Source organism: Diorhabda carinulata, chromosome 8 (assembly GCF_026250575.1).
Source record: "Diorhabda carinulata isolate Delta chromosome 8, icDioCari1.1, whole genome shotgun sequence".
Taxonomy (NCBI): Eukaryota; Metazoa; Arthropoda; class Insecta; order Coleoptera; family Chrysomelidae; genus Diorhabda; species Diorhabda carinulata.
In genome coordinates, this window is record NC_079467.1 from 8151311 (window position 1) to 8168629 (window position 17319).

General features: G+C 33.0%; 1 protein-coding gene across 2 annotated transcripts in view; it reads left to right on the forward strand.

Annotated features, from left to right (window-relative positions):
• LOC130897507 (arrestin domain-containing protein 2-like) overlaps positions 1 to 17319 on the forward strand; it is a 295987-nt gene that overhangs the window by 235636 nt on the left and 43032 nt on the right. The window lies entirely within an intron of this gene.

The following is a 17319-nucleotide window of genomic DNA, read 5'->3' on the forward strand; positions in this document are numbered from 1 at the left end:
AATACAAAAGTTGAATTGCAGCTAAGTTGGTACTCGGAAATGTTACCAGAATGGAAGAAGAGTATACGAAGCATAAACGGCGAAAAAAACAAAAAGAACATGAAAAACGTGGAATGAGGAAGTTGCGATGGCTGCAGACAAAGATATATTGAATTGGACGCAATAAGACAGAAAGTAATGGATAGAAAAGGAATGGAGGAGACTTTGTAGTAGTGATACTACATCGAAGCTATACTTCGCCATTGCAGACGACTTACACCCGCAAGGGTAAAAAGACTTCAGATAAAGTATGTATTTAAAGCTTTTGTTTTATCTCATAGTAAGATTCTATTCCATTTCCAAATTCTTCTTGTAGTTTTATTTATGACACAAAAATTAGTTCTTAGATTTCACGGTTCTCGTAAGCATATTTATTTTTGATCCTATTGTTTTCATATATTTTAAGCGGATTCCAAGCTCTTTTAATTCATAGCTCTTCATCATCGGAAACGAGTATCAGGAGGCAATCAATGATCACTAATTATTTCTAAATTCCTTCGTACTCGTACATTTTTCGTGCATTTCATTTTTTGGTTGATGACAATTAAGTAATCGATCATTTATTCGATGAATTGATCAGTTTCTTGGAAATGGGGAAACTTTAGTTAATGATAATAAGATCGTTCGCTATTGTCTCTTAAAGATCAGGTCCACTCTAGTTCATAGTTGGATAGTATAGGCCAAAACCATTGCTTACATAAGCATTTTAATCGACCCGCCCTGTCCCATTTAAAACTACCAAATTTAGATGTCATTCGAAAACTAATTAATCAGTCACCTTGGATTGAATCCTTTGACGTCACTAAACTGTGAGATTTGCCCAAGTGTTTGAATCTCACACATGTGAGTGCTGGCCACTTACCGATGACATGGTCTACAGTATCTTCCTCCTCCATACACCAGCGGCATTCTAAATCGTCTGCAACGTCTTTAGTATTGAGATACCCCGTATGGGGTTAAAAAGTCAGTCATCAATACAACACGTTTGACTACACCAAGAATGGGTTCTGGGTACTTTGGTGGATTATCTGATCCAAATTTGTCAAGCGAATCAACTCGTTGTCTTTATTGTCCGACTGGCCAAGTTCCCAAACAAGGATGATTTTGCAGCTATCACTCACAAATTCTCGAAGAACTTTTTTACACTCCAGCACAAGCCTAGAGCAGAGCATTTCAGCCGTTATTGCTCATCCATAACTCTACTGTCTGATTAGACATAAGGTTTGTTCCAACCTGCTAGTCGGGACCGTACTTGGAACGGTTATCGGAAGCGTTTATAGATATTTTCTGCGCAATCTCCGGCTATGCACGGTTCTGGCAACAATACTTGCTATCAACTAAGTATCTAAAAGACCGTCCCTGACGCAGAATTGTCTACGTACCAAGGACGGTTTTTTTTATGGGCTTTAACGAACCTATTGATTAATGTATTTATTTGGGGTCAATTGAGTATCGTACGTCCACGTTTCACTAAGCGAATAATTTGGCTTTGAGGACGGTAGCATGTTCCTCAAGCAAAAAACAATCAATTATTTTAAGGTCCGGTCAATCCATTCATCCTGTAGCCATCCGTGTACCAAGTAGCTCGATTTAATATTGCGAGCTTAGAGCCGCCTGTCCATTATTTTCTGTCTAGGTTGTGTTACGAAAAGTTTAAAAGTTTAAACTTGAATCGTTTATATTTCGTTGATGTAATGCGTAGTCCGTATTTTTTAGTACTCTAATCCGACTGAAATTAATTATTCAACGAACTAAATTATATTCTCCGACACTCCCTCGTTCGTAGACTCTAATATGAACGGAAAACAATTCAATCCAGCGCTCCTATGTGGCTCATGTATGAGGCACAAATAGTTTTTAAGGTTGAGAGCGCAGTGAGTGGCCGTCTTCGCGATTACGGAATTGTGCAGTCAATTCTCGTAGATATTACGATCCTCGGTGCATCAAATTAGAAGAAGCAGCTAATGCCTTGGCGGCATAGTGGATTTTCGGTCAAGATGAAATTCGAACAGACGTTGTCGCTAAGAAAAGAAAATATATTACGAGATACGAGATGCATTTATTTGCTCAATGAATTAGCTGAGACTTTTAGAAACTATAAAGAGCTGAAGACCTCTGTTACGGGCTTGGTTCCATTTACAGGCGCAGAGCTCGACGGCATAGAGGTAGGTAAGTGTATCAGTTGTGCTGGTGGCTTTATTGAAAGAAAGTGTGTTCTTTTTAAAATAGAAAAACTGCCTTTCTGAATGTGTTCCATAATAAAATACTCTCCAGCAGACATTCTCTAGCCATCATCACTACTAATCGCGAACCATTTGTCAGGTATTACGAGCTGAAGTCGCTCCTTATCAGCAACAACATGCATTATTATTATAATGAAGACATTATCTTATCTAGTATTGCAATGGAGATACCACTGAATCTCAGTCAAATTATAAATATCAGTATTAAAACGTAGGGCTCTTTGTAATAAAACCTTGCTATTAGTTTTAAAAGTGTAGTTCCTCAATGTATCGATTAAAAAAATAATACTAAATTTCTATGGCAAACAAGTAAAAAAATTTAGAAGAAGTACAATACAGAGAAGTGAAATTTGAAAACAAGAAAGGGAATTTTCAAAACCTGAAAGTGCTTGGAGAGAAGTAATACAACCGGAACAAACTAGTGTGATGGGAACATTATAGAGAATGATAAAAATAGATACTTATGAAAACAGGTGCAAGAATTAAAACATCAAGAACATAAGGAAATTATGGATACGAAAATAGATAGAATCATTCAAATTATACAACAAACTGACAGAAATTGGTGAAAACAATAAAGGAATACGAAAAAAGTAATGAAAACGTTATCATACAAAAATGAAATAATAACGTTATTACAAGCTACAATGGAATTCAATCTAATGGGAGATATACAGGGTGTTTCAAATAAAGGTAATCCCGTCTCTAAGACAGATATAATACCGAAAAATATTTGGAGTTTCCTCAGTATAGAATTTTTGTAACGCCATCCGTATTCAAGATAAAGTTGGTTGAAGAAAAAAAATATACACATTTTTCAGGATTTTGCCGCAACCACTGGCAACATTGTATTGAAGTCCAATGAATTTGTTTTTATGTTTGACTATCATAGAGGGCGCTAGTTAAACGGTTCGTACCAAGTAGTATTGTATCATTTAATTTTACACTAAAATGGTACTTTTGATAAAACTCGATACTGTGAACTGTTTTCGGAATATTTTGATTTGAAAATTATGAAGTTATAACCGATGCTGTTATAAAGTAATGATTGTAATGGAATGTATTAAAAAAAATCACGAGATGAAAATTTAAAAAATGGCTAATAACATAAAATTCATTTAGATTAGGTGTTCAAAATATCCTCCGTTTTCACGAATACAAAACTTTATCCTTTTTTCTAAAAATTAATGGATTAATCTTCTAAACGGTGGGGAGTCAGCTATGAAGTCATTAAAGTTGAATTCTATGTCTCAATTCTTGAGGTGAATTTACCTCTGCAGCTTAAACTTTTTTTAAGATACGACCCAGCTGTGTAATCCAAGGGATTAAAATCGCATGACCGTGAAGGCCAATGAATCGGAGCTTCTGAACCTCTACCAGTATATCGATTCGGAAAATGGTTACTCAACCATTTACGACACCTCCTATCAAAGTGGAGAGAAGCTCAATAAATAGAGACCTTTGCTCGTTTAGAGTTAAATCTTCTAATATCTTTTATAAGTGATTGCTTGAAAAATCCAGGTACATATCACCATTTAAATTTCCAGGTAGAATGTGATAGATAACCCTTTAAATTGATACCTAAAGTTGCAGCTCAAACATTAACATTAAATGAGTGTTAGTAATGTGATACCCTTTTGACATGTGGATTCTCATCACACCAATATTGTCCATTATGGGAGTTAAACATACATACCTTGTCGCGCAAAAGTGGTAAATAGAATACATTTAAAAATATTTGAATTGAGGGCTGTCTTTTTTTATAATGTTTGACAAAAATCCATTCTAACTGGTAGATTGTCTGGCAAGAGCTCTTGAACTTGTCTGTAATATTAATGCTGTAACTGTTGTTAAGTATCCTCCAAGTACTTGAAGAAAACATTTTTGTTTGTCTTGCTACATTCCTTACGCTAACTGTTGGTTCTTCATCAACCAAATTTGAAATAATATTTTTTTTTATTTTTTAGGTCTCTCATTCCCAATTTCTCGACAACGTCGTTCTATACCTCTAACTATATTTATTTTTCTTCAACGCCCTTTACCTTGAATACGGCTGGAGAGAAAATTTTTTACTGAGCAGACCAAATATTTTTCAGTTTTCTTTCTATACTAGAGACGGGATCACCTTTTTTGCACCCTGTATTTATATTGTTTTCTAGTCAGTACGCTACTGTTCTATCAACATCGCTTAAACAAAATTCTGTCAAATTAAAGAACGTATATAAAAAATTTTTTTCGATAAGTATTAAGTATATTTATATTTAATAATAATATTTAATTGACCTTATGAATGTGTCGTTTGATTTGGATTTTTATTTCTTTTCTTTAGTAATAGAGATTTGGGATTTTGTTGGCATTAATTAATGACAGATAATTGATTTTTTCCAAATGATACTCATGTTTTAAACTAAAAAAACAAATGGTATTATCAGTTATTTACGATTAATTAGAACTTTCTCAAAATTTATTTTTATTCAGCTTAAAATTCGTTTCCTTCTTGTATATAAAGTTCTTTGCTACTGTGTAGATTTGGTTGCCTACGTTTCTATTCCGTTCACGTAAATTTTTAATACAAAATTTTATAAATTTTATTCTCAGAGTACAACTAATATTATTAATTGCGATTTCATTACGGTTGGTTATTTTTTTTTATTAGAAAATTCGCATCAACCATATACTGGTAATTAGTGATTCAATTTTTTTTATAGTACAACTTAGTAAATATTGGTATTTTATTCACATAGGGATACACATTTGTTAAATTCAGTTTATGATCAAGATCTGTAGATAATTTTTGAGGTTAGTAATATTGTATTTAGGTTCCAAAATTTCAGATATTGTTCCGATTCCTACTGGTTATTACTTATTTTATAAAGTTTCTGTTAATTTAGCTACTGCAGAAACCTGTACAGGATGAGTGATGAAGAACTTTTCATACTTCTACCATACGTAGAGTCTCTCAGGTAGGATATCATAAGACTACTAAAAAGTGTCAACTCCACTTCTTTATCAATTTACAGGATGATTTGTGTAAATTGAGCATAACTTTGGCTAGTGCTTTCACAGTTCATTTGATTTTTAAAATTATTTCATGATGCAGTACAATACTATCAAGCATTCGAATGTTATTAGCTGAAAACGAGAAGTCACAGTGCAGTGATTTCAATAATTACAGATGAAGTTTTGGTCTTTGTAGATTAAGAACAGCTTGTCTAAAGTGAAAAAATTGGTCGAAACAAGAATGAACGTATCCGTCACTAAAATCCAGCAATTTGTTTTCCACTGTTATTAAGGTAGTTCACAAACCTGAGACCAAGATATCCTATGCGGTCGTGGTATCTCTATATTGACAACGCTCCAGGGCATCGAGCTCAGCTAAAGCAACAGACATTTCAATAATCTCGAATATTAGACCATCTACTTTATAGTCCCGGCACGATTTTTTTTTCGGTTGTCGAGTCACAACTGATAAGACGTCATTTTGCTTCGGAGCAGGAGTTAATCCGAGTCTAGGGAACATTTTGTAATTCTATTAAAAGGAAGAAACAGGGGCATCTCTTTCATTACCAAATTGTTTTATAAATATCATATAACTGCTGTGTGAGAACCATTATTGGTTTTTAAGGGCAATTTGTAGTACGTATTAGCTTATTGTACCTTTTGGTGATCAATGTATGTTCTATAAACGTTTATTCTACCTGATTCCCAAGCTTTCATAAAACAGCTTTTTCTACCTGATTCCCAAGCTTTCATAAAACAGCTTTTTCTACCTGATTCCCAATCTTTCATAAAACAGCTTTATTGTAATTTTTTAGAAGCTTCAATAAAAATTGTAAACTCATTTAATAAGTTCACAAGTACCGTTGTTCGCATCGTTTATACACAGAAACTGCTTCTGTTTGAAAGATCTATAAGAAGTTTAATATCGCCCATACAACTATTCTTATAACAATGGATCCACAACAATTTCATGTGTTAATTTATCATTGTTTCATGATGAATAAAAAAATACTGTACAAGCTCAGCAATGGCTTCAAAAGTGTTATCCGGACTCTGCTTCATCGAAAAGAAGCATTTATTACTGATTTGCTGAATTTAACGTGGTCGTATGGTCATGATGGGGAACGTTCTGGTTGTCCAATTGAAGTGATAGTCAAAAAACATTAGAAAAGTCCACAAATTGGTTATATCTAATCGTAAATTGAAATTGCTAAGGCCATATATATATATATATATATATATATATATATATATATATATATATATATATATATATATATATATATATATATATATATCAGAAAACAGTGTGTTTACAATTATGCAAGAACACTTTACCATGGGAAAGTTTTTTTGAAAGTGGGTGCCGCGTTTACTCACAGTCGGTCAAAAACAACAACGTGTTGATGATTCAGAGCAGTTTTTGGCCATGATTTTTTGAGTCGATATGTGATATTAGATGAAACAAGGATCCATCATTTTGCTCCGGAATCAAAACGATCATGATATGAGTGGACTGCAGCCCAACCGCGCCCAAAGCGTTCAAAGGCACAACACTCAGCTGGGCAAATTATGGCTTCAGTATTTTGGGATGCGCATGGAATATTGTTCATCGACTATCTCGAAAAGATAAAGACCATCAATAACGAATGATACATAGAGTTATTGGATCATTTGAACACAAAAATCAAAGAAAAACAGCCTCATATGTCAAAGAATAAACCACTGTTTCACCAATACAATGCACCGATTCAAAAGTCGATTGCAACGACGGTTAAATTGAAGAATTACACTTCGAATTGCATCCTCATACACCTTATAGTCCAGATCGGGCCCCTCAGCGACTACTGACTATTTGCTGAAATGAAGAAGCAATTGCTTAAACTGATTATTTTGAGGCAAAAGACAAATCCTTCTACAAGCACGGCATCGAGAAGTTAGTGAAGCGTTGGAATGATTGTATTGCTCTTGAAGGGAATTACATTAATGAATAAAATTTTTTTTTGGCAAAAAATGTTTGTTAATATATCATTTCAGCTTTATTATATCTGTAGGGTGACGCTTCCATATACCTAACTTATATTCACTTTATACGACATCTCCATTTTCTTTATAAGTCAGTTAATCGATTCATAGTACGACCAGACGGCAATAAAATGAACAGAATTTCATTTTGGTAACAATTTTGGTTGATTATCATATTATTTCGAAAATAATTTTTTTCTTCATTCAGAAATAGCCAATTTTTAAAAAAAATTTGTCATTATTGCTGATAAGTCATTAACGGCATTAAAATTTTCATTTTCTTTTTTGGAATTACTATAAGAATAGTTGAATTGCTTACATTGAATGAGGAGTTATCTTTTTTGATATTATCTTATACAGGTTTCACAGTAAAATAGATAAAAGCGGCAAAATAGAATTTTTCACTGATATAATATGATGATTTGCTCTTACGAATGGGAAATTAAATTTCGTGTGATGTGAATTATTTTCTCATTCGACAAAACTTATGGCGAAACCGGAATATTTTCATCTCCATCTTTTTTTCGGTTTCCCAGCCATGACTATTTTGAGAATTGCTTCGGAAATTTTGAATTCTCAATAAATTTGCTCTTACCCACTTATAAGATTCAATTCTAGTACAACAACCTCGTTGGATACCTTTTACCAACCAAGTTCGAATCGTCATAGGTGACTCTAACGATTTTTTTGCGGCTACAGACACGAAGACGAAGAAAGGAAAGCAGGAATTAGTAGAAATAAATCGAGGAAACAAAACTACCTCCATCATTCAACAGGTGGAAACGTGTTTCTAACCCAGATATCTTATTCAGTAGCAGTAAAATAATTTAACAGTAAATTTTATCTGACTGCCACCCAATCCCAGCATAGACCAATAATTTGTCCAAATATTTGAGACCACAAAAAATCCTTTTCGTAGGGGATACAATGTTGAATTCAAAGAAATACTGGTCGCCAAATTATATATAATTGAGCAAGAATTTTACGATATCTTCACCACAACTAAAAATAGATGCTCTTGACTCTCTATTCTTAGTGGTTCTCGGATATCGTACATTGCCCGCATCATATCCAAATAAACTGTTGTACTGAAGTAATACATGAACTTTTGTGAAGGAAATGCTTTCGCCAAAACAAATGTATATAAAGTAGAAATGAACACATTGTGTTTATAAAAGAGCCAGCGGATCAGAATTATTGAAGTTCTAGATTTGAGAACAGATAGCTATGAAATACGGAGACTTCTGAGAAGACAAAGCAATGACCCAACTAATACTACTGAATACCAGAAATTACAGCTAATCAAATAGCCCACCTACTACTAAGAAGAATGACTTCTTTCAATACCACTGAATTAGATACGACCATCAGAGTAGAATCATGGAATCTGGATAAAATTCAAATTCAGCAAATTAAGCACTTTTGTATCTTAACAAATGGATTTTACAACTCTTTAATAACTGTATAAGTAAATGTCATGAGAATAACAAAATAGTTTTATAGTTGTTGTACGAGAATGGTCCCAGAAGTACCTGACCTGACCTAGAGATAGCGGTAGTTACTTGACGTTATTTAGTATTTGTTTGGCGCCATCATGGAAACAATTGTTCATCGTTATGTGAGATGATGCAGTCCCGTGAAGATGTTTCCATCAAGTGTTTGACCATGAATGAAACTTGGGTACATCACTTCACACCCGAAACAAAAGCACAAACAAAATAATGAAATGGAAAGGGCGAGCCGGCTCCAAATAAGGCAAAGACCGTTCCATCTGCAGGCAAGGTCATAGCGTCGGTGTTTTGGGATGCGCATGGGGTACTTTTCACTGACTATCTTGAAAAAGGAAAAACTATCAACGGCGAATATTTTGCGAAATTGTTACAGCGTTTGAGCGAAGAATCAAACAAAAACGGCTGAGAAGAAAGTGTTGTTTCAACAAGACAATGCACAAGCTCTCATATCCGTTAGTTCAATAGCCAAAATTAATGAATTAAAATTTGAATTACTATCTTATACACTCTATTCACCAGATTTAGCCCCATTGGATTATTTTCTGATCCCAGACTTGAGGCTGAGGCTATTTTGGGGAGCTTGACGATTTTTATTATAAAAAGGGTATCGAACTTATTGAACATCGCTGGGAAAAGTGTATGGATCTAAAAGAGATTATATTGGAAAATAAATATTTTTTTTTCCAATATTTTTGTGTTTTCTTTTTTGTACCAGGTACTTCTGGAACCATCCTCATATAATAGCTAGAGAAGAGTTCTTTTGTGGTTGTACAATAGCTCTATTATAATTGTTTTTTTTTTGAGAATGTTTTGACCACATCAATAAAATGGTCGAGTAAAATGGTCTTATTCAAATGAATAAGAGTTGTTAACATAATCTATAAACGTGTTTCTAACTATTTTGCGTTCCACTAAGCTTCCGATAATTGTTATGTAAACGGTTATTTTCGCGAATAAAACTAATTGGGTTACTACTTGGGAATAATCAGCTGACTCTATTAGCTAAACTCGATGATCTGACCAACGACCTTAATCTATCTAAATGCATTGCCACTTTCCTTCTCAATCACAGATCTTTGTCGATTATCAAGGAGAACGCTGTAAATAGAGACCTTAGAATAATGAGTTTCCTAAAGGAACAGTATTTGGTTCAATACTGTAGGTATTCTTTATATGAAGATGATCTTGCTTTGACCACACGATGCATATTTTGGATCAATAGATAGCAACCTTACAAATGTATAACAGCAAGCAAAAAAGTTGAAACATGTAACGGTTATTAAATCAGAAGCTGGTTAAAAGACAGCAAGGTTAATTGTAGGGCACGATATATCAAAACGTGAAATTCGACTCGGTTAACAATCACATCAACGTATTGACGGAGGTCAGTAAACGTAATAGATAGTATAAGTGCTATCAAATACGTAAGCTGAAATTATACCAGTGATTTTGAAGATATGATTTCATTAAGTTCACTGTGATTGGTGGCCCCTCGCCTTCAATCAACACATGGCTACCATGCTGCAAAACAATATCATCAAATTGGCCGGATCGCAAAAGGGCAGCCAACCCCCTACAACCATATCTTCTGCTGTAGTATTGTGTTATTCCGACGCAGATTATGCCTATCCTGTTTTCTATATCTTAGCTATCTATTATACCAAACAGGTGGATATAGCTCTTGATGATTTATAGCGATAATTACAGAATAATAATATGATGCCTCAAATCCAATTAAATGGCTTTACCATATCACCGGGATAGCACCACATTCTGTTCGAAGGAAACCAACAACAAACAGTAAAGAAAGATAGTGGGACAAGAAACCCGTTACATGATCATAAACCACCAATTCAGAAAGTGATTCATAAAAACATCAAAAAGACACTACCACCAAGAAAAATTACAAGATTCCAAAATACCCCCTGAATCTCTATCACCAAGAAATCCGGAGGGATGAAAAATGTGGAAATACCTCAATAGGTTGAGACCAGGAATCTGTAGGTTTAGGGCTAATATGTAATAAGAATGCTTTAGTGTTTGGCTATCTTTTCTAGGAATACATTGCACGATATTTTTTTGGAAGATGCTTGCCTAGGAATCTTTTTTGCATAATCTTAAAGCACAAAAGTGTGTTTTAAAATCTATCCACAAGTAAATAATATTTTGAGTTCACAGTTAAATAGGAGAAATTTACAGAAATTACTGGCGTTCTTATAAAATTTATGTCACATAATATTTGTACATTCAGTCATTATAGGAGATTTGATTTTTAAATAAATTTCGTCAGTTAAGTGAATATTGAATTTTGAAAGTAAAACTAAAATATCTCGAAAACGATTATTATGTGGAAGATATTTTTCAAAGAAACGTTTTCTGAAAGGGTGCATTCATTTTGAATCTCTATATTAATCCAATCAGTCAACCACAAATCAAATCAAAAATTATTATTCCATAAAGAGCTAACAATACACCAAATATTAGATAAATTGAATTAACTTGAAAAAACATGGAGTCACTCACCAAAATCAATTGACGTGTAAATAATATATTTAACGGATATTTAGTACTTTAGCTTTATCAGTGTTATTCTTTTTCAGGAGTAATTTCAAAAATTTATTTTTCGAAACTCATAGTGCATTATAGTGTGTTTTTAAACACCTCCCCAGCCTATGATTTCATAACTTAAAAGTGTTTCCACTAAACCATAATTTTCTCTTTTATATTCAAAAAGTTGACATTTTTTTTCAAATTCTATAGAATGCTACTTAATTTTTTTGTTAAGTAGTCCACATGAGTTTTCCATCGAAAAGTACGATCTAACATTATTCCCAAATATTTAATTTCATTTGCTAGTTTTAGAGAGCTGTCTCGAGGCTGCCAAATGGTAAATAAACTGTTTTTTCGAAATTCACCGATCATAATCTATTGTCAACCAAGTTTAAATTTCTACAAAATCCTTTTCAATTTCAAGTTGTACCAGTTTGTGTCTATATACACGACTACAGTATCATCAGCAGAGCTGATGATTTGATCCCATTTTCTCCAATAAAAATATATTATTCATGTAAATATTGAATAACAATACAATACAATACCTCTTATTTCTATATCCTCTAAGGTTTCTAGTAAAATAGAATGATTTACGGTGTCGAAAGCCTTTGCCAAATCAAGAAATATCCCTATTACTTGTTTATCTTTATGTATCCATTCGTAAATGATATTTGTTAATAATTGTATTGCATTTTGCGTTGATTTGTGATTTCTAAATCCAAACTGAGAATTTGAAAGTAAATTATGTTTTTCCAAGAATTTGTTGACTCCAATTTTCACAATCTTTCCTAATACTTTGACTAGATTTGTTATTAGTGAGATTGGGCGATAATTTGCCACCAATTCCTGTCTCTAAATTTAAAAATTGCTATTATCACACTGTTTTTGAATGCTTTTGGAAATTGCCCTGTTTTTAGTGAACTGTTGATTATTACAGTGAGTGGATGACTTATATAATCCTCTTTTTCCAATCAATTTTCAGCGTTTCAGCACTGATATTATTATACCCAGGGTTTTTTTGGGTTTCAACTCATTTTTAATTATGTATTTGTTTTACCTCACTCTTGCTGTATACAAATAAAACGAGTGACAACAACAATATTCTTTTCTTTATAATTACGTGGTCGATTAATAGTACGGGCTAAATTTTTGTCCATTGTCATGAATTATTTGGTTATTGTTTTTAATACTTTGAATCTCCTTTCTTTCTGTTTTGAATACAACTTCCTTGACTAGTTTCCATAACTTTATCGACGAATTTTTTTTCAATTTTCACCTTTCTTATTGTAATAATTTTTTTTGCTTTCTTCATCAATATTTCTGTTCCATTTTTACAGTTCGAATATTTTTTTAAATTGTTGTTAGGATCTTTTTCAATCCTTGATAAAATTTATTTTGTCTGTTAATAGTTTTCATTAGTGAGGAAGTAAGCCATGCTTTCTGTATAATATTTATTAATTTGGTTGTTTTGTTATCAAGATCTTGTTTCAGAAAGATGTCCTTCAATGGGGCGCCCTGTATATCTTTTAATAATTTATTGCTATCAATGTATTATTTATATTAAAAATTAAAGTAAGTATAACGTCTTTTCATTTTTTCACTAAGAACGAGTTGCAATAATGTGGTATGACCAAGGGCGTTGCCAAGGGGGCCCCCTCTAGAGATCAAATGTAGCTTGCCGCAAAACGACCAAAGCCCTAAGGCCGTGCGAGCATTTGACTTAATTACTTATTAATAATTTCCACATCACATGATAAATTAAGGTTTAATGTATATTGTAGAAAGTATTGAAATATTCAGAATAACATTAAAATTTTGACATCAGTTTTTAAAATCACCGTCATTTTCATCACGACTATATCAGATTTGCAAAAACGCAAGACCATTAAACAGTGTGAAAATATTTAGGTAGGTATGGTGAGTGTTTGCATTGCATTTCTTTCTACGACAGCCCTTTACTAACATTCACGTTAGTTTTGTATAATTTGTGTGCGGCATAACTAAAGTAGATGTTATTTTTACGAACATACAATTTTAATTGGTTTTGTGAACAATGCCATCTGTAAGTGTTCATAAGAAACACTACAGACAGACAGAATAAATCTACTTCAATCCTTGTAATACCTAGTATTACATTTATTATTATTTTTATTATTATATTTAGTATTACATATTACTATTACCATAGTATTGTTACTCTACGCTAGATGGCGATTGTTCAATAAGCTGTCTGAAATTAGAAGGCAGTTACTAAACCAGGTAGATCGTTACCACCATACATTCTAGCAAAGATTATATACTCGATAAATCTGCTACTCTAAATGAAAATTTGAAGACAAAGTTCGATGTTTGCGACATCTCTCGGACTGGCTCCGTACCAAGAAAAAAGATTTCTATAATCAAAGATTTGATTTAAGGTTCATATCCATGCTAACTTCGCGGGAAATTTGAAAATAATTCGAGTAATTTTAAATGCTCGAAGCTAGTTGTAGCATCAAATTGTGAATGAAAGAAAAGTTATATTTAACATATGTCATATTCATCACAACATCATAGTCTTTATATTATTGATCTTTGCCCTTCAAAATTTTTTATTAATAATATCTATGTAATGAAAGATGCATATGTTAAAACTAATATTTACAAACATATTTACATAATCCTTATGATCTGAACAAAATATTGAGGATATGTCTGTCAAATTCTCCAAACGAAATATTTGTTTCTTTATGCAAAACGAATGTATGAACTGGGGCAATCTTTTGAAAATATCACAGAATTTTGCTGAAGGCGCACATAAAACATTTTTTTATGTTCCCTAGAATATATTAATGAATTTGCCTTAATTAATTCGTTTGACAATATTATATTTTTACACAAGTGGCAATTGAGACTTTTAAATAATTTCTTGGCTACTGAACCTGCCACATAAATAGTGCCAAGATCTAATTCTGTATAATTTGGGCTTCTATTGAATGGTTTATAAATTGGGACATTGATTATTGGAGGAAATAGCAATTCTTTTCCTCTGCATAACTTTTCACTAGGATTCATAAGAGGTTTATTGTCACAATAAATATAAGTTGGCCATTACCAATGGGGTTTCTACAAATTGGTTCAAAATGAATATAACATATTCTATGTGATGATAATACTGTATCTGCAAGCATTAACTTGGGGTTATTTATTCTTTGCAACCAAATTCTGCATTCGTCTTTATTCATAGGAATGGAATGTCTATAAAAAAGTAAAATAAGAATAAAATCATTCAACATATTTAACCATTCAACAAAATGATTTCCTAAATACAAATTAATGAAGTTGGAAGAAAAACAATATTCTCGTATAGATATGAACTTGATTTCAATTTAAATAGTTTTATGTTGAAAAATAGTAAATATTACTCTCACCTTTTCGCTTGCTTATTCGTGCATTCTGGTACACAGCAGGCCTTTACTCGTTTACTCATATTGACTAAGTTAACACGACAGCACAATTCGCAACAAATAATAACTTTCAATGCACAAAAATGTATATAGCTAATAAACAAACAATATCAAACACGTTTGCAAAGATTTTATACACTTTGTAAGATGGACGTTGTTCATTCAAAAATCTTGGTTGTTTCTCGATGCATGATTGCAACTAAGTTTCAGAATCCAGATTGACAAACATTCAAAAATAAAACACCAAAAAGTAAGCTTTTAGATGTGAGCCAGTAACAGAGATGGCGTTGAAAATCGTCCTGAACTTCCCTTATTCCAGTGCACAGGCCCTGCATTCTAGTATGCTGTTCGTTTGGGTATATAGAGACGTGAGCCGCTGCGAGTTAGTCACGTTTTAATTGGAAGCCATCAACGAAACAAGCTAAACAAGCGAATATAAGACTACCTGCTTGTTTGTGTTAGTCAATATTGATTTATATTTATTAAATAAGAAGATCTCAGTGTTGAGTTGTGAAGTTTCTGAGTGTGTCTCCATTCTCCATTCATCATCTTATCAAAATGAACATCAGAAGGTTTTTTGGTAAGTTATGTACTGCTTTAATCTTGGACTTGGATTTAGTATTTTTATTTTATTTCTTTTAGCTAATAGCTTTGGTAACGGATATACTAGCTAGAGACGTATAATAATCGTTAAGAATATCATTTTCAGTTTTTTCTGGCTTATTTTTGATGTGGAAAGAAAGGTTCGATTATGTGAAAGGGAAAAATTAAGAAAAACTATTATTTCATTAAAAACGAATTTATTGATTCAATCTCCATGAATTTAACAAAACGTAAATTTTATTTGTGGTTTAATTAAATACAAATTAAAACAGATCCTTTAAATAAATAAAGCTAAAAAAGACAACTGAGTATTTATTTTAATATTTATAAGTGATTGAACAATATAAAACTACTTGCTTTATCAAAACGTTTTGTTTTGCAGGAAGTTTGAAACTAAAAAAAATGATGGTTCACGTAGCAATAGCGATGAACAGGACAAAGTAACGACAATATCGCATGTATCTTCATCGGTCACCACAACAGGTTATTTTCAGCCGCGGAAACTAGACCAAGTTCCTCTAGATATTTGCGCCGAATCCTGATTTATTGATGGATGACTCAGATGCCTGCAATGAAAATGATATCGGGCGATATATTGGACGGCCACACATGTTATCAACCGAAAAGAAGGAGTTGATTGAAAACTGTTGTTCCCCTTCCGCGACTAATAACTTTGCGGAAGATGCAAAACATTTAAAGAGAAAATCTTGGTTGGAAACATACTCTCCATGGTTGGTATATTCCAGGGGGAAAAAAGAGCATTTTGTAAATATTGTACGTTGTACCCACCAAATCCAGATGCATTTAGAGGCATATTGGGATCAATTACTGTAAGTCCCTTTTGTAAGTTCAAAGATATTCACGAGCAGTGCAAAGAGCCACTTCCATAAGGATACATTAAAAGCTGCTAAATCTTTTCCGAAGGTGTGCCTGTCGATTTGCAAATGAACAAATATTTCCAGGGAATTATTGAAGAAAATCGCAAAATTATTAAATCTATAATTTTCTACATTATGTTTTCGGGGTCACACGACTTAGCACTGATAAATAAACATTATGGTGAAGGTATTCTCGAGGATTTATACAGGCCACGAATTGAAGCGAGAGGTCTGATTGTAAAGAAACACATTGAGCAACAAGGGAAAAAGAATTCAAACTACCGTTCAAAGGATATTTAAAATGAAATTATTGGTATTTGTGGAAGCGTTATTAGGGCTAATATAATGAAAAAAGTGAAAGAAGCAGCATCATATAGCGTACCAGCAGACGAAACAGCTGATATTTCTGGCACTCAACAAATATCGATTGGGAAACGAAATATTGATGAAGAAACACAGTAAGTCCAAGTAATGTTTGTCCTATTCATTGAGCTAAAAGATTTGATGCGAAATCGATGGCACATAGGATAGATGAGTTTTTGACAAAACAAGATCTGAATATAAATAAATGCGTTGGTTTTGATGGTTGTTTAACGATTTCAGGAAAAGACGAGGGGTACAAGCGATCTTACGCAAAAAGTACACCAAATCCCTCTAATTTCATTGCTCTTCTACAAACTGAATCTAGTTATCAATGATCTAAATTCACTTTCTGAAATTAGAAATGCCATGAGAACCAGCAAAAATACTATAAACTTTTTTTGGAAATCAGTTTTGAGGAGGAAGTTGATATCTAATATTTCCAGACTTTGCGAGAGTTTTTAAAGAAAATCTCCCAGTAATTTTGGAAGCCTCACAAATATCTCAGGAAGGGAATAGTGCAACTCGGAAAAATGCCTTCCAACTGCATGCGGCTACTTCCAGAATTTCTTCCATTCTCAGGATTATGTTGGTAGCCAAATACTCGACTTTGATGGAACCCGTTGTCAACGTACTCCAGTAGTTTGTGACGTGGTTAAAG